We start from the raw sequence: 20185 nt of genomic DNA, 5'->3' as shown, positions 1-20185 counted from the left end.
ATGAGTTTGGAGAGCTTTGTGAAGTAAAATACCGACACGAGGGCGAGATCATCGACGTGTGACGAGGGAGAATGGGTGGTTTGTGCTCATGGATTGCTTGCTGATTATTTCAGAGGCTTGCACATGAGATTAAGGCAAGATTATATTTATCTAAACTCATCCCCATAGTTAAATAACTAGTGTATATGATTAATATGATGTTGAATATGTGTTTTCATGCTTTAATCTTAAATATGATGTTGAATATGTGTTTTCATGCTTTAATCTTAACCTGAGGTGTTAAAAGTCAGATTTTTGATAGTAAATTTAATCTTAACCTGAGGTGTTAAAAGTCAGATTTTTGATAGTAAACCTTAAAACAAATGCTAGATAAATTATATTTTATTACTATTTATGATAGTATCATGATCATGATCATTAGGTTTTTTCATAATTTTTATTCATGTATGAGAAATTTAAGTGATGTACTACATATATGTTTTCCTGCAGAAAACTGCAGCACTTATGAAATCTTTAACTGGGATTTTAAGATAACAACTAAATTCAAAATTTAACCAAACCAGTTTTAAATAAAATCTATATGTATCTAGTTTCTAAATCAGAAAACCATTCTTAAAAAGAGTTTGTATAGAGAAAGATATGTCATGTTTACTAATAATATATCATGCAGAAAATCTGCTGCATATGTATAATGTTTAACTAGAGATTTGGGATAACAAATAAACTCCAAACTGAACTAAACTTATGCCATTTGAAAGATGTGTGAATATAGTTTTTAAAACACAAAATCATTTGTAAAAATATTTTTCCTAAAGAAAGATATGCTTGTTTTACTAACAGATATCTTGTCTATTTTCCTGCTCATTTTGTGGAGCTGTGTTGCGCCGTCTTGAGGTGCGTTCGCGGAGTTTTGAGCGCTTGATGTTACACATATAGTTATGAATATGTTATGTTATACATTTAAGAATCCCAAGGGGATTATAATGAATTTTGATTTGATCATATTTGAATTAGATATAGTTCATATACATGTTGGATGTCGTTGATGAACACAACTCAGTACTATATGGGATAGTACGTCGACATACCAGATATACACTGTTTAAACATGAGGTGAATATCGTTGATGAGCACAGATCAGTACTATATGGGATAATACGTCGACATACCAGAGATACAAAGATTTACATGAGGTGGATATCGTTGATGAGCTCAGTTCAGTACTACATGAGGTAGTGCGTCGATATTCCACATGTACAGGCCATTGAGTTAGTGCGTCGATATTCCACATGTACAGGCCATTGAGTCAGATTTTAGGAGGCTTGATCTAGCCGTCCGTCATGTACTAGGGTGTGATGAGGCCCGTGAGCTGTATTTATAGGATGCCTATTTGGTAGCCCGTCCCGCACTCATGTTACGCACTTAGATCCCGATGAGACTAATGAGCCGTATACACAGTTCAGGATACCTACAGGGTAGTCCGTTGTACTGAGATAATTACTTGATAACCTAAGTATGACAGATGCCAATTATAAATACGACATATCATTAAACTATATGTCTGAAATACGTTACTTTTGAAGGTATACAAAATTATGTATTGGTATTTTATTCTATCTCTCCAGTGATAGTGGAAGATATTATAAATATATACGATGTGTTGATATCTTTTTTCTTTTACTCTCTTCTCTATTTCTTAGTTGGGATCAATGATTAGAGATTCACAACTTGAGACATATGGTATATATATGAGGGTTTCCTTGTTTGGATTATTTTGCTCGACGTACCAGTCTCGTGTTATAGATTTCTAATTGTCGGTTTTATTAGATTATCTTTTCTTAGTTCGGTATTAATGTTTAGATATCTACAATTGAGACTTATGGTACACACATAATGGTTTCCTTGTTTGGATTATTTCTTTCGACGTACTACGTCTCGTGTTGTAGGTTTCTAAATGTTAATCCCACTTAGATACGGGAAAAATGAATCTAGGTAAACTGTGCTTAATAGATAGAGCCTTTACTCCATCTAGCAGCCATTCCCCTGGGGGCGGATGGAGGTAATCTTGCTGTAGCTCTCTGACGTTCTTGTTGTTGTTCTTTTTCTTTTAAATTACTTTTCAGGTAGTTCGGAGTTTCGGAGAGCCGCAGGGTGACGGAGTTCTGGCATAGTCGCTGTCGCGTATTTTTACTTGTAGAGACTCCCCTGTAATTTTGAGTTTTATCCAGACATTTGATTTTCATATTCATATTGTAAAGGCAGTGTGCCTTAGTACGATTTATAGTTGATTCATGTTGAGATATTTTCATTATTCAGATATCAGATGTATTATAGTTGAGTCATGATTCTTTTCATTTATGAGATATCTCTTCTATATCATGTCTATTACATTTATTCCCTTTATTTTTCTTGTTTTGTACATGCATTTCTATTTGGTTCTACTAGAGGATATTGCTGTGATTGGTGAAACATGTTTATGCACAATGTGGGTGCATGACAGGTTTGACATCTCTGGTTTCACCTTAGACTGTAGCCTTGTGTGAACCCAGGGGCGTCACACCAAGATCCCATCTCCTTTTCCTTAAATTTTGTAATATATTAGAAGGATAATAAAATCAATATCTCTCTGCATTTTACTTTTGATGTTTGTTTAATTTTTTGCTTTCTACTAATTAGGGGTTTCTTTTAATGAGAGTATTTAACATGAAGAAATGATTTCTAAAAGCATGCACCTCATAGCCTTTTTACAAACAAAGTGATACTAATATGTATCTAAGGAGTAAATATTTAGGGATTACTCTACTATCTTTGAGATTGGTGATACAGCTTGGTCAAGAAGAGATTAGCCTACCAAATAATATTTCTCCTCTAATGGATGCTAGTACTGTTTTGAACTTTATTGTAAAATATACCCATCGGGCATTCCGACACACACACACATACACATACACATACATATACATATACATACATGTGTATATATGAATATATTTGTATATATATGTGTGTGTGTGTGTATTCACACGTATGTATATGTGTGTATGTATGTGTGTATCTGTGTATGCATATATACATATGTATATATATTTACATATATGTGTATGTATACACACACATATGTATGTGTGTGTGTGTGTGTATTCTAATTGATGATCCGCTCCATTCATTATGATCTATATTCTAATTGATGATCCACTCCATTCATCATGATCTCATAGTCTCAAAACATCTATAACACAAAAATCATAATGAATACTTGTAGCACATATTTTTCACGGTCTCTTTAGTTATGTTATCGTAAAAACATTAATTTTATAATCATTTGATACATGAGTAACTACAATCAAATATTCCTAATACTTTGTTTATATATAATCCAAAATATATAAATCAAAATGAATGGAATGGGTCAAATAATTTGATAACATACAATATAGTTTTAAATGTGCTACCTTAGATTGAATCTAAGGTGCCACCTTATGAACAAATTTTCACACACACACACACACACACACATGTATATATATATATATACACACACACACACACACACATATATATATATATATATATATATATATATATAGAGAGAGAGAGAGAGAGAGAGAGAGAGAGAGAGAGAGAGATGCACACGCGATCTTAAGCAAGCAAGAAAATGGGAAATATGAAGCAACCGAACTGGGTAAGCCCAAAAAAATATGAAATTAGTATACTGCCATTTCTCTTTTATATATATACATACATACATAGCTCGATTAATATAATGATATTTTAATTACTTTTATATATTTAGATCAAGATGTCAAGAAACAAAAAACATGTAGCTACATACGCACCACATTATGAGCTTTAAGTTGATTAAAATGATGTCATACCGAGAGGAAGAACACTGAAAAATAAGAAGCAGAGGATGCCAACACATGAGTCTCCTCATGTATTAACTTTATTGCCTTTGATAATTAGGTAAATTTCAAGACATAACTTAATCAAGATTAAAATATATGAGATATCTATAATCGTGGTAATTCATATTGACATTTTGGCAAAACACTCATGTGCATAGTTTTTATTAAAAAATGATGGATTAAGCCTCAAAAAAATTAATCCAAGAAGGAAAATTTTATATTCTCTCAAACACAAAGATTATTACTACAAGCGAAATTTATAGAGTCGTCAGTAGTACGGTATCTATTCATTACTGTTATCATATGAACATAAAAATCCTAAAGGAGGAGGATGATAATGATATTGATGAAAGAAACAAATTTGAGATTCTTTCTTACTTAGAGATTGAATCAAGATTCGGTTCAAAAGAATTCCTTTCAAGTATATATTACGAATTGTATTGTGATGTATATATTATTAGTCAATGATGTTAAAGCGTGCAAATATTACAATTATATGAAAATTTACTTTGTTTGGTTGCAGAGGTCATCGAAGTGGTCAATGAAATGTATGGGATTGATAGCTATGATAAGAATGAAAAAACAGGTAATGTTTAGAATCATTATAATGCATAATCAAGAGTATGCTAATAACTGCTATAATATCTTTGTAAAATAATAAAAAAATTATAGCATATAAACTAATATATAATGTTATATTCTTATATCAGTAATCAAGCTATTGTTGTCACATTGTGGGAGAAGTTAACATTTAGTCTAGAGGACAAATTGAAATCAGAGGATCAAAATTCAATGGTTTTTAATGTAATGGGTCTTTCAAATGCTCAGTTTAGAGGTATGAAATATATATAAATTATCTAACTTGTCAAATTTACATGAATTATATAAAATTATATTATATAATTTTATGATTATTTTTCTTTGTAGTGAAAGGTTTAACAAGCCTATCATCTGGTTATGTGGCAATTGTTTACATAAATCTGAATGAGATTAAGGAAGTGATTCCAAGTTAAAGGAATTTTAGTCAGATGTCTCTATGTCAGCTAATATCTTTTAAGTTCATTAGATATTCAATATGCCTAAAATAATCAATACAATTAAGCAATTACTATGTTATTTTTATCTCAGCTCCATTGATGTGCCTACTTAGTGCCAAATTTTTGAGAATGGAACTAGAGCATTAAGCAGACAGATGAAGTTTCATATTGAAGATGGTACAAGTGCAGACATATTCGAAGTAAAGGATTAGTGATGTAAGCATATTTAGCTATAAAATACTTCTGAATTTTTATATATTAAATTAAAATTTATTTTAATCATGAATTTAAATGCTATTTGTAAGTAATTAAAACTATTACTATTATAGATCTTTAGTATGGATTCATAATTATATCACTGCTTAAAAAAAACTACTACTTCACAAATTTAGGAAATTAAGCTATCGGCTTAAAAAAGTAAATGATTATTTACCCATTGTGTTGTTTATTATTGTCCAATAATCTTTTTAATTAAAACTTTCATTTAATAATTAGGAGAAACATTTTTATTACAATGCTGAAATAATGAGAATCGAGGAGATGTCAAATTGGTGATATCAGTCTCCCGCTGGGTGTAACAATAAATTGAGAGCGATCAAGGGTGTTCTTTTTGCCATTGTCATAATAAGGAAATTAAATATGTAGAGGAGAGGTAATTGTGTTGTTTGATATATTATAAAGATTTTCAATGCACGATAATAAAAATAAAAATAAATAAATGTAGTCTAACATAAATATATTCATTAATTTTAGGTACAAGCTTACTTTACAAGTGACAAATGACACATGCATAACTATATTTGTTATATTCCATCAAAATGCTCTATGATTACTCAAAATTAGCCCTTTGGAGTTAGCAAATACTTTAGATTTGGTAAATAATCTCGAATTGTACTTTAAATGGGAACCACTTATATTTATAATATAGAGTTCAAAAAAATTTTTTTTTACACTTTTAACAATGAATTCAAAGTTTATTATGTTATATCCATTAAACATGGTGGGCAGAACAATAAGATTACACATGCTATCAATAGATTGATTGGAAGAAGGATGCATTTCCTTGTTAAGGTTACAAAGTATAAAATTAGAAAATGCATTAAGGACTATATAATTATTAAAATTATCATTGATAATTTTGATGACAAGAAAATAAAGGGACTATTATTGTTAGTATAAAAATAGGTAAAATTTAAATATTATAAATGATTACACTTATTTTTCCATAGTTATATCGTGTGTTGAAATACTAAGACTTATTTTCTAGTTTCAAAGGAGAAGGAATCACTCAAAGTGGCATAGGTTGATGGTGATGACAATAAATCCATGGATTATATTCTAGACTTACCCGCACTTGGAACTACTTCTGATAAAAAAAGAAAAAAGAGGGTTTTTCATAACTCAACTATTAGTATGTACATCTTTAAAATTATATCATATTTGTGTTAGTCTAAGACCTATTTGCTATTATTAAAGAAGGAGAAATCAATTGAATTGGAAAAAAGTGGACAACAATGACAATCAATTTGATGAATTTAATCCAGACTTATCAACACCTACAATGCCATCTAATAACAAAGGCAATAAGAAGGCTTTTGACATATCATCTATTGCTATATTAGACTCCTCTGCATTTAAAACTCCATTTCCAATTAGTGAAAAATAAGGATACAATCGAGTTTGATATTTAATAACAAATCAATATTCCTAAAATAATATAAATATAACTACTACGTTATATTTACTTATTACATGTTTTATATCTTGCAGTATTGGTTAGAGAATTTGTTGTTCTGATATTGAAGAAGAAGATTAAGACGGAGAAAAAATGATGACAAATCAAGGGAGTTTTATTTAAATAATTAGATTCATGTTCAAAGCTATCGAATGTTAGAAATTTTTATTAGATTGAGATGCACCAGTCAAATAATGTGTTCAAGCATAAAACAATTTTATATCCTTAATTACGTGCAAATTGACTTATCATATATTTGGTGTCATATTTTGATTATTCATTTAATATGCAAAAAATATGCTACTGGATGTTAGCTTTTTAATATTTTTATTTTCATAGCTTACAAGCGTCATGCCTATTCTGGCACGTGGTTACTTATAATTTTCAGGGCTTTGTATGTAATTTTTGGATTTTTGAGGTGCTATTTGTATTTTCATATTTTAAAAGAAGTTGTTTGTAATTTTTGACTTTTGCATGGAGCTACTTGTAACGTTTAAAATTTATAGATCATTATTTCTAATTTTTAAATTTTTATGGTCTGTTGGCCTTCTTGTTTTGATGATGATTTACAAACAATTTACTACTAATGTTGTTTGTCTAGTGTTTGTGTATTCCTATGTATTGTAGACAAACAACGAAGTTGGAGGTTGGATGGATTAAGCTTACACGATCATATCCAAAGAAGGTTGGCGGAATGTCGGTGAAGCCTTGTAATTCAAGTTAAAGATCAAGTTCAAGCTTCATCCGCAACGTGTACCAAGTCAAGCTTAATTGAAGATCATATATATATATATATAGTTTTATATATATACATACATATGTTTTGGGTTTTCATGTTTATAAATATGAAATCACATATTTCATATTTACAATTGTGTTTTTTGAAAATATTGCATAGAATATGCAATTTGGTGAAAATATGGTATTCAGTGTTTTTGGACTTAACAATAATCATATACATATTTTATTAAGTCTATATAATCATTGTGCAAAGTTTCAAAACATTGTTTAACCAAAATATCAAATTTCACATGTTTACATTTTCGTGTTTTGAACTATTTTGCAAAATGGTGATTTTTCTCAAATGGGAAATACAATTTGGAAAATTCTTTTTGTAACATGTTCACTTACATGTTTATATACTTTTCCCAAAGTTTCATAATTTTTGGACTTCATTTGTTATTTTTAACACATATTTAAAAGTCTCAAAAATAGCTTTAAAAACCTGTTTTAAGTGTATCAGATTTCGGTCGACCGCACCGGTCGACCGATCCTGAATTCATGTATTCATTGGGCGACAGAGAGTCTGTCGGTCGACCAGTCCGGTCGACTGAGAGCTCCATCGGTCGACCGATGAAATTTTCGGTCGACCGACGACATCTTTTTCAGCTTCCAACAGCTAGTTTTATTACCGTTGCTGGGGTTGTTTCTGTCTTTTGGCTTGGGGTTTTTGACTGAGTTTTTGTGTGGGTATAAATACCCCATTGCTGTTTTCTTTCAAGTTATCTAAGAATGTTTTAAAAGAAGTTTTTAAACAAGGGTTTTAAAAAGAGTTTAAGCTTGTTTAAGGGTTTAGTTTAAAGCTGTTTTAGTTTTCACACTTGAGGAGATTATCAATTGTATTTTGGGCATTCAATCCATCTCTCTCCATCCTTGTTTATTCAGCAGAAGAATCTCTAAACTCATTTCTATCCATATTTATTATTATTGTTTATAAGTTTCTATGCTGATTTTAATTGAGTTTAGTTTGATTTATTGAATCTCATTGTTACAACACGGCCACTGAGCTTATTGTATTTGCATACATAGTATATTAGGGTTATGAGATATTGATAACATTGAGTTGTGGCTTTTATTGTGTTCTCATCTATTGTAGAGACAAATTTATATTTGTTACAGTTGGAGTTATTGTAAAGTTTTCGGTGAGCTAGAAAACCGAAGTGTGGTTGTGAAATTCGGCTGAACTAGAAAACCGATTGTGAGGATGACGTTGATAGCGGTGAGCGTTGCAAAACCGATACTGTGAGTATAAACGTTATCGGGTGAACGTAGAAAACCGGTTGTGATAGTGGATTTCTCCCCGGGAGTGGGGAGCGGAGACGTAGGACGGAAGGTCCGAACTCCGTGATCATATCGTGTGTTTGAGTTTGTCATTGGCGTTCTTTTACATTCATGCTTATTGTTTATATCGCCTTTGTCATTTGCTCTTAGTTCATATTATCCACTATCTTGTTTATCTTGTTTATGTTTATATCACCCTTAGTTTCATATCCTTGTATATAACTCATAGTATATCTTATTACTAGGATATATCCCTTGTTCATATTTTTTATCCTAGCTCACATATATTATTGTATTTCATACTTGCTAGGATAACTTGTTAATTAATTTTAATTGGCATACAATCGGATTAGATTAGCATAAGACCCTAATCACCCCCCTCTAGGGTCTAACATGGTCTACGTGTAATTTTTTTATTTTCAGAGTGGTTTTTTGTAATCTTAGATTTTAAGGGGGTTTGTTTGTAATATTCATATTTTCAAGGGCTTATTTGTAGTTTTTTCATTGAAGTTTTTTTAAAGAGGTCTTTTTTTGCTAAATAATTAGTGAAACTGACTGTTTTGCTAATTATTTAGTAAAACCAACCTCTTTTTGGCCAACATGCCAAAAAGAGGTTGGTTTCACATATATGAGCATCTAAAACATACGAGACTAGTAATCACGTATGTTTAGTGGTCAGTAATTGATCACTAATCTGAACTCAGAAAACCCATGGGACTACTAGTTCCATGGGTTTTCTTAACTGCCAAACAAAATACACGGGACTACTAGTCTCATGTGTTAAGCAGACACTCGGGCGAGATGGGTGTTATGGCCTAGCAAATCCATGGGACTACTCGGGCGAGATGGGTGTTATGGCCTAGCAATTCCACGGGACTAGTAGTCCCATGGATTTGTCAGGCCTATATAAGCCTAGTCGTGCCCAAAAAGTAGAGTACAGCTTCCTCTCTCTATCCCTTCTGATCTCTCACCTCTCTAAACACGATTTTCATCCACCCACTCTCTCTCTCTCTCTCTCTCTCTCTCTCTCTCTCTCTCTCTCTCTCTCCCCCATAATTTCTCTCCCTCTCCTAATCTCTCTCCCTCAATAACCCTAACCCCTCTCCATTTATTCTCTCCAAAATTACCTCTTTCTCCCTTAATTTTCACTCTCTTATTCTGTAATGCCCCTAGGTTCACACAAGGCTGCAGTCCAAGGTGAAACCAAGAATGTCAAACCTGCCATGCACCACACCGTACAATAACATGTTTCACAATCACAATTAACATCTCTCTAGTAGAGTCAACAACAGGTGTAGGTACAAAAGCAAGTAAAAGATAATACAAGTGATAACTGATAAAATGATAACAAATAGATATCTCATCGTCCAACATACAGAAATACATAGTCAATGACTGAAGTAGATAAACTGAAATCCTCAACAAGTCCCAAATACAAAATGTCTGAGTAAAGGAAATAAGGCATACATCCTTTACAACATCTAGAAAATAGTCCTCAAATGTCTAACAACAACTACAATGGAGCTCCAAAATAAAACTTTACAACATCTAGAAAATAGTCCTCAAATGTCTAACAACAACTACAATGGAGCTCCAAAATAAAACATGGCTAAAAATAGATAGCTGAACACTAAAGTGTGTCACCATCAACCTGCGACTCTCCGGGCTCCTGGCTCGTGACCTGAAAGGGGGAGGGACAACGAGCGTCAAAGCGCTAGCGAGCAACATCACAACCAACCCCAAGGGAAAAGGGCTCGTTGTATAAGAAAATACAGTTAATACATATAAATCTAAAATCATGGATCCTATCAAAGAGGGTTTTGGTATTTAGAAATTTACAACACGAGCATAGGTACGTCGAGCGAAATAATCCAAACAAAAAAACCCTCATGTATATACCTTGTATCTCAACTTGTAAATCCCTAAATACCAAACCCGAAACCTAATACGAAAACAATAATAAAGAGAAAATACAACCCATCTCAGAACATAAATACCGAATCACGTCATAACTAACATAGGTGTCATGTCATAGCCTACATAAGTGTCATGTCATAACTTCATGTAAAGTGTCATATGCAGGGTTAATACAGGTGTCTAATACACGAACCAAATATAGTGATGTACCAACTCATGGTACAAAAGAGTAAATATCCAACACGAGGACTAAAATGGATTATAGTCCAACACAAGGACTCCTATGGATTTTAGTCCAACACGAGGACTGTGCAACTGTGCAAACATCGCTAATGTACATAGAAAGATCTCCTATACAGATTTCACACTCGACTCGGTGTGCAAATTCTAAACGGGTACCCTCAGCTCATCTATCATGCATAGATACATAGTAAGATTTAAGACCAAAGTCAGTAAATCGAGGAAAAATCCCCCAACAGGCGTAATGCTCAACAAAAACCAACAAGGCAGAAAATTTGTGCGGCGGTCGACCGCAGAGGTCACTCCGGTCGATCGCGCATAGAGCAGAAACTCACTGCTCAGCACGAACGCTTCGCGGTCGACCGCCACGCCCACCGCGGTCTCAGCAGATCGTTCAGCGGTCGACCGCAGCGCCCACCACGGTCGACCGCACGAAGGGCAGACAGGCTCTGCCCTTCTGTGCGATCGACGGTCGACCGCTGCGTCCATCGCGGTTGACGGCGAAGCAGACAGAGCCCAGATTTGGGTTTCTGTCAGCTTCGAAATATATGCACAAAATGATTTCTTATGATATTTAAAATACTAATGTTTCTAGTATGATATTTGGCAGAAAACAACAAATTTAAACATTTAAAATCAATCACAAAGATCCCAAACAGATAAACATGATTTAAATGTTTTTTGAAATAGTGAAAACAAGATTTGACTTTTGCTAAACACGTTTTTAGATCTAGATCTCATAAATAAAAATTTGTTGGTGAACTTTAAAATCTGAAATACTTAGTTCTTACTGTAGGCATATAAAATTGCTTATAGGTCCCTTAGCTCAGCTCGGCACAAACCGACAAACCAACGAGGCAACGAGATTGACTAATCGCACGCAAGCAACGGAATACGTCCATTCGCGTGCGGGATCAAGCCAAGTGTTCGAAGAGTCAACGAGTCATCCAACCAAGGGCATACTCGGACGAATCACGATCGAATCAAGATCGGTTTCAGACTCGAACTCAGAAGTGGATTTACTGCCTAATCGGGATCCGGATTTACTGCCAAATCAGGTCAACGAATCAAGTCTGGATAAATCAACCACAAAACCGAATCACAGATAAAACTAAGAGCGGAAAACGATGGAACAACACACCCGGAGGGGCTCGGCTCAAACCGAGCCACCCCGGGGTGGCTCGGCCAAGGCCGAGCCACCTCAGGGTGGCTCGGCATGAGCCGAGCCACCTTGAGGTGGCTCGGCCCAGTGCCGGCCACCCAGAGGTGGCCGACAGATTTCTGTGCGCGGGCACAGTAAAGAGAGCCTATAAATAGGCCACTTGGTTCATTTGTTCAAGGGTTGGAAATTTTGGAGGCGAAGCTCTGCCGGATTCAAGACTCAAAACTTAAAAAAGATTGGAGCTTTGGGACTTCGGGGACTCACTCTTCCAGATCTGGTGCTCAGCGATCGTCAACGCCAAAAAAGGCAGGTGTTCGAGAGGACCGGATCTCAGATCTACGCAGACGTACTCCGGATCTAAGCTTGGTCTTAGATCCCGAGACTTGGACGAGTCTTGGAGCGCCTCGGTCCACTTCCTGAGGAGCGAAGCAAAACTCCAATCCAAGAACGTTTGGGCCCACTAAGAAATCCCCAAACGACGCAACATGCTGGGGGTCGCCGCAACCCTCAACATGACAAAGAAATCATGGCACCCAAGCGCACTATGCTGCGCATTGAAGTTCAGGAGCCCGCTGAGAATTCACGCCCAAAAAGGCATGTCTCAAGGCGCGTGACTCTTGAAAGTCCAAAGAAGGCAGTTCTCCCTCAGAAGGAAACGTTGTCGTCTGATGATGATTACGTTATACCTGAGAAATCGTGCCAACACACGATAGGTTGCTCTGACTTTCAAACAGACGAGCTGTACTATCGTGCTGGGAGTACGAGCGAAGCCAGAAAGAGAAGTCCTCGAAGACTAGAAACTCAGTGCCCTTGTTCAAAACTCATTCGGGCAGTACTGTCTGAGTGCAACTGTATCAAGGTAGTCCCCGAGAGAATTTCAGTGTTCGAAAGGCTTAGTACCAAAATGCCAAAACCAAGGCGTAGGCGTTTCCGGCAAAGAAGGATGGTTGAAGACGGAGAATTTTTCCCGAGGGTCACCGCTAATATGACAAGCAAAGAGACCTCATCACGGGATAATCTCGAGTCGATTCTGAAAGCATCCCGCCATCTAACCCGTCTGCAGTCTGGAGCAATCGCACGAGGAACTTATGGTAGGGTTCGGAGGGGACCCCCGCGAGTCACTAATGATAAGCGCGGAACAAGTGGCCAAGATGCTCGAAGATGCCATAGCCAAACAACAGGAAAGCTTTAGGTTTGAGATGCAGATGACCATGCAGACTATGAGAGAGATGCATGAGCAACAAATTCAGGCACTGACGAACCAGCGAGGTGAACCAAGCCGCCGTAACCAGGTTGTTCAGGAAGAGGAGCACACGGATAGGGATGGAGCTCACAATGCCAATAACCCTCCCGTCAATGCAGGGGGTGGTAACGAGGATGCCAACGAAGATACAAGTGAAGACTTGAAGATCAAAGATCTTGAGAGCAAAATCAACACATTGATCTCCGCTCAAGAGACGAAGAAAACAGGCATTCCCTGTCCATACCCAAGAGAGTGGGAATCGATCCCATATCCGGCGAAGTTCAATCTAATCAACTTCACACCGTTCGATGGGAAGGGTTCCCCCACTCAGCATTTGATTTATTTCAAATCGCACCTGGGTATTATTTCCGGCAATGAGCCTCTGATGGTGCGGTCATTCGTCGGCACTCTTCGCGGAGCCGCCTTCGATTGGTATCGCCGCCTCAAGCCAAGTAGCGTGAACAGCTGGGACGATATGGAGACCATGTTCCTCGCCAACTTCTTCGACGACGACACCGAGATATCTATCGGATCATTGCTCGATGAGAAGCAGAAGGACGGGGAGTTAGTCGACACCTTCGTCAAAAGGTTCCGGAACAAGGCGATGAATTGCCGGGACCCGATCACAGAGGAATTCATCCTCCAAACTTGCCACAACAACCTTGCGTTGGACGTGTTGGAAGCAATGGGAACAGCACCGTCTGACACTTGGAAGGATCTGAAGGTGCGCGGTGAACAAGCCGAACGTTTCCTCCGAAGGAAGAAGGCCGAGAGGAACCTACCGACGGCTAATCCTCTGGACTCAAACTTCGCCTCTCGTGGTAAGGGCAAAACACCTGCAGCTACTGGTGGTGCTAATCAAGCGTCACAACAGCAATCCCGAAGGCAGCAAAAGACTTCGGGTCCGAGACTCCAAAGAGAGTATTCCTTCAAGGACGAAGACGTTCCAGCCATCTTCGAATCCCTCCTTGAAGGTAACAAGATCAAGCTACCACCTATCACAAATCAGGAGGAAGCTGACAACACTACGGACCCAAAGTACTGTGCATACCACAGGAGGGTCGTTCATCCCACCAAGGATTGCTTTGCTCTCAAGAATAGCATTCAGACCTTGGTTGAAGCCGGCGTCATAACGCTAAGGTAAGCCAAATAAGAACGGCAAAACTCCAAAGAGTATACGAGTATAAACTGTTTCTCAATCCTCCGACCGGTACAAGAGGTTAAACTGTTCCCTGATACTCCAATAGGTATATGAGTCTAAACTGTTTCCCCACTTTTGACGGGAAGTTCCTGGAGAATATTAAGCTAATATTCTTAAGGATAACCCGGTTAGTTAACTGATAATAATGTCCGAACCAGTTCCGCAGAGGAAACTGGGGGTGGACGATTTATGTAACGGGAAGTTCCCAAAACCACAGCAATGTAATGAATAAGAACTCCCATTCTCACCATGTCTATGCACTCAACACTCTCTCTGTTAGAGTCTGGACGTAAAGTACCCACTTGGTCAAACCTTCTTACAGTTAGGACCACAGTCAAAATCCCCTCTCGATTCCCCCAATGAACGAGAGGTCCACAAATTGAGCGATCAAACCTTCCTACAGTTAGGATTGTCTCAAAACACCCACTTGGTCAAACCTTCTTACAGTTAGGACCACAGTCAAAATCCCCTCTCGATTCCCCCAATGAACGAGAGGTCCACAAATTGAGCGATCAAACCTTCCTACAGTTAGGATTGTCTCAAAACACCCACTTGGTCAAACCTTCTTACAGTTAGGACCACAGTCAAAATCCCCTCTCGATTCCCCCAATGAACGAGAGGTCCACAAATTGAGCGATCAAACCTTCCTACAGTTAGGATTGTCTCAAAACACCCACTTGGTCAAACCTTCTTACAGTTAGGACCACAGTCAAAATCCCCTCTCGATTCCCCCAATGAACGAGAGGTCCACAAATTGAGCGATCAAACCTTCCTACAGTTAGGATTGTCTCAAAACACCCACTTGGTCAAACCTTCTTACAGTTAGGACCACAGTCAAAATCCCCTCTCGATTCCCCCAATGAACGAGAGGTCCACAAATTGAGCGATCAAACCTTCCTACAGTTAGGATTGTCTCAAAACACCCACTTGGTCAAACCTTCTTACAGTTAGGACCACAGTCAAAATCCCCTCTCGATTCCCCCAATGAACGAGAGGTCCACAAATTGAGCGATCAAACCTTCCTACAGTTAGGATTGTCTCAAAACACCCACTTGGTCAAACCTTCTTACAGTTAGGACCACAGTCAAAATCCCCTCTCGATTCCCCCAATGAACGAGAGGTCCACAAATTGAGCGATCAAACCTTCCTACAGTTAGGATTGTCTCAAAACACCCACTTGGTCAAACCTTCTTACAGTTAGGACCACAGTCAAAATCCCCTCTCGATTCCCCCAATGAACGAGAGGTCCACAAATTGAGCGATCAAACCTTCCTACAGTTAGGATTGTCTCAAAACACCCACTTGGTCAAACCTTCTTACAGTTAGGACCACAGTCAAAATCCCCTCTCGATTCCCCCAATGAACGAGAGGTCCACAAATTGAGCGATCAAACCTTCCTACAGTTAGGATTGTCTCAAAACACCCACTTGGTCAAACCTTCTTACAGTTAGGACCACAGTCAAAATCCCCTCTCGATTCCCCCAATGAACGAGAGGTCCACAAATTGAGCGATCAAACCTTCCTACAGTTAGGATTGTCTCAAAACACCCACTTGGTCAAACCTTCTTACAGTTAGGACCACAGTCAAAATCCCCTCTCGATTCCCCCAATGAACGAGAGGTCCACAAATTGAGCGATCAAACCTTCCTACAGTTAGGATTGTCTCAAAACACCCACTTGGTCAAACCTTCTTACAGTTAGGACCACAGTCAAAATCCCCTCTCGATTCCCCCAATGAACGAGAGGTCCACAAATTGAGCGATCAAACCTTCCTACAGTTAGGATTGTCTCAAAACACCCACTTGGTCAAACCTTCTTACAGTTAGGACCACAGTCAAAATCCCCTCTCGATTCCCCCAATGAACGAGAGGTCCACAAATTGAGCGATCAAACCTTCCTACAGTTAGGATTGTCTCAAAACACCCACTTGGTCAAACCTTCTTACAGTTAGGACCACAGTCAAAATCCCCTCTCGATTCCCCCAATGAACGAGAGGTCCACAAATTGAGCGATCAAACCTTCCTACAGTTAGGATTGTCTCAAAACACCCACTTGGTCAAACCTTCTTACAGTTAGGACCACAGTCAAAATCCCCTCTCGATTCCCCCAATGAACGAGAGGTCCACAAATTGAGCGATCAAACCTTCCTACAGTTAGGAGAAAAAGACACCAGAGTTCGATTCTGGGGAATTTTATCCCGAAGCCTAAGTAGGGATAAGTCAGCGTCTAAAACACGTTGCCGGGTAGCCTATTCCCGTAGCAATGGCAAAGTCTACGTATTCGAAGTCGTAGCATCAAGTCTAAGGGAGTTCATTCCTTTAGCACAACGTCACATGCGGAACGGATTTAGGCAATTCGCATGCTAGCCCGACTCAAATGGTAGTCGGTAAAGGCTAATCAAATCCGTTAAAGGCTTGGGGTTAGCCAAAAATCCTAAAGTCAACGCCTAACACGCATCGCCGGGTACGTTGCCGGGTGGTCTATTCCCGTAAGAAAGACGAAGTCTACGTATTCAATATCGTAGCACTAAGAGCGTTAACTCTCTTAGCACAACGTCACACGCGGAACGGATTTAGACAATCCGCATGTGAGCCCGATTCAAACGGTAGTCGGTAAGAGCACGTCAAATCCGTGGAAGGCTGAGGATTTGCCAAAAATCCTAAGTCAACGTCTCATACACGTTGCTGTTTAGTCTTTTCACAGGAGAAAGACGAAGTCTACGTATTCAATATCGTAGCACTAAAAGGGTTAACTCTTTTAGCTTAACGTCACATGCGGAACGGACTTGAACAATCCGCATGCTAGCCCGACTTAAACGGTAGTCGGTAAAGGCTCATCAAACCCGTTAATGGCTGAGGGTTTGCCAAAAATCCTATAAATACGAGAGTCACTGACGCATCAGCTCCATTAGTTGGTCTCGTGACTTGAGCATCCAACGACGTTCGAAACCCTAATGTCAACGCCGGTCAACGCGTAACCCTAGATCAACGCCAGTCAATGCGTTGCGAGCGAAAATTCAACGTACGACGTTCGAAACCCTAGGGTCAACGCCGGTCAACGCGTAACCCTAGGTCAACGCCAGTCAACGCGTTGCGAGCAAAAATTCAACGTACGACGTTCAAAACCCTAAGGTCAACGCCGGTCAACGCGTAACCCTAGGTCAACGCCTATCAATGCGTTGCAATGAAAGAACTAACACTCCGAAGAGTATATGAGTATAAACTGCTCCTCAATCCTCCAACAGTGCATGAGGTTAAACTGCTTCTTAAAAACTCCAATAAGGTATATGAGTATAAACTGTTCCCTAATTTTTGTTGAGAAGTTCCTGGAGAATTTTTCTTAAGGATAACTCAACAATACGACGCCGGACAACGCGTTGCAGATAAAGACTCGACGCCAACAATCGATGGTCAGCTAAATCAGGAACCGACTTCAAAGTTCAAAATTCCGACAACGGTCAGACAATAAATGCAGCACCGAAACCCTTTCAGATATTCGACAAAGCACCGAATAGCCTGAAGGATTGAAGGAATCAAGAACACAAGTCATTCCAAGGTCCCATTACACCGACTGAAGGTTGGGACAAGCATATCCAAAGTATTCCAGACTCTTCTATAAAAGAACGAGACTGAAATACTTTGGAGGGGGTATCTGTAGGCATATAAAATTGCTTATAGGTCCCTTAGCTCAGCTCGGCACAAACCGACAAACCAACGAGGCAACGAGATTGACTAATCGCACGCAAGCAACGGAATACGTCCATTCGCGTGCGGGATCAAGCCAAGTGTTCGAAGAGTCAACGAGTCATCCAACCAAGGGCATACTCGGACGAATCACGATCGAATCAAGATCGGTTTCGGACTCGAACTCAGAAGTGGATTGCCGAGCCACCCTGAGGTGGCTCGGCCCAGTGCCGGCCACCCAGAGGTGGCCGACACTGTTCCGTGCGCGGGCACAGTAAAGGGTGCCTATAAATAGGCCACTTGGTTCATTTGTTCAGTGGTTGGAAATTTTGGAGGCGAAGCTCTGCCGGATTCAAGACTCGAAACTTAAAAAAGATTGGAGCTTTGGGACTTCGGGGACTCACTCTTCCAGATCTGGTGCTCAGCGATTGTCAACGCCAAAAAAGGCAGGTGTTCGAGAGGACCGGATCTCAGATCTACGCAGACGTACTCCGGATCTAAGCTTGGTCTTAGATCCCGAGACTTGGACGATTGTTTCCTTGGTGAATCAATCCTCCCCGGCTATTATTTCCTTTGTGGAATAATACCCGTCGTACTGCTTAGATCTGATCGGATCTAGATCTCGCGGTGGTCCACGGATAAACCCCGGCGCAGGCAAAGAACCCACACAAAGCAAGAGACCGCAAAACAGGATCTTGCGATTCGTTCGATACAAAAGGAGAAAGTTGTAATTTTCTTTATTTCTTGTGTTATTTGATTTTCGTTGTAACCGGATCTAAAAAAAAGACCGGATCTTTGTAATCGATAAACTATTACAAGAATTTGCAATGAAATCAATGATGAAGAAAGCAACGATTTTCACCGTGAACACTTACATCATATACCAAAATGATCTATTTTCTACTCATAAAATACGATTTAGGCTCAATAAGACCAAATTAAAGCTCAAATAAAGCATGAAAAATAAAGAGGGTGAGGTTGGGCGAGATGTTACTCGCCTCTGGTGATAAATGAACCCTAGATCTGTAGGAGAACGATTTCCTTCGATGAATCCCTCCAAAAACCCATTGCAAATCCTTTGAAACTCCTCCCAAATCACCAAGAAAAGAAAACTAGGGTTTTAGGGAAGAGAGGGGGCTAGGGTTTCTGATTTCAGATGAAAAGTGGGCTCTCTCGGGTTCATTAGAATACATACTAAGCCTACAACCCGACCCGAAACCCGTTTAGACCCGAACCCAAAAAAATCTCTGTCTGCTGTCCAGTCGACCGCCGCGTCCAGTGCGGTCGACCGCTTAGTAGAAAAATACCTGCTAAGCCTGATTAACAACATGCTAGTCACTCCCCTTGTTTTCTCTCACATAGAATCACTCGTTGGGTTCCCAAACACTGGTTATCACATTTATCTATAATATATATGATTATTTATCATAAAAGAATTATTTATCACTAATAATTCACATGTATTCATTATAAAAATTATTATCATAAAAGAATTATTTATCACTAATAATTCACATGTATTCATTATAAAAATTACGGGGTTCTACATATTCTCACCAAACTCATTCTCTCCAAACCCAAATAGAGACCTTCCCCAAAGTTCACTCTAACATTGTTAAAATCTAATGCCGTCTATCCTCTTCGATGCCGAAGAATTTTAGATCTTCATCAATGTATAAATTTTGACTTTTTCCTAATTTTCTCTCTATTATTTAGTTAAAATTGTAGTTTGGAAATAACTATATATTTAGAATAATTTTTTTAATTATGATAAACAAGGGGATTTGGTTAAATTTTGATAGATTAAAATTTGTTAGATTAAAATTTGATAAATAATTTTCATATGATAAATATTAATATTTCAGTTTGAATGGTGAATGGAATACCAGTTATTTGCTTATTCAATGGGAAACTTAGTGTTTGAATGAATAATAAGTTAACAATTCCATGTGCAAGTATATACACAATGCTTCTCGGGCCGGTTAGTGATGACGTCCTCTA

This window comes from Asparagus officinalis, chromosome 8 (assembly GCF_001876935.1).
Source record: "Asparagus officinalis chromosome 8, Aspof.V1, whole genome shotgun sequence".
Lineage (NCBI taxonomy): Eukaryota > Viridiplantae > Streptophyta > Magnoliopsida > Asparagales > Asparagaceae > Asparagus > Asparagus officinalis.
Note: the sequence above shows the minus strand (reverse complement) of the source record.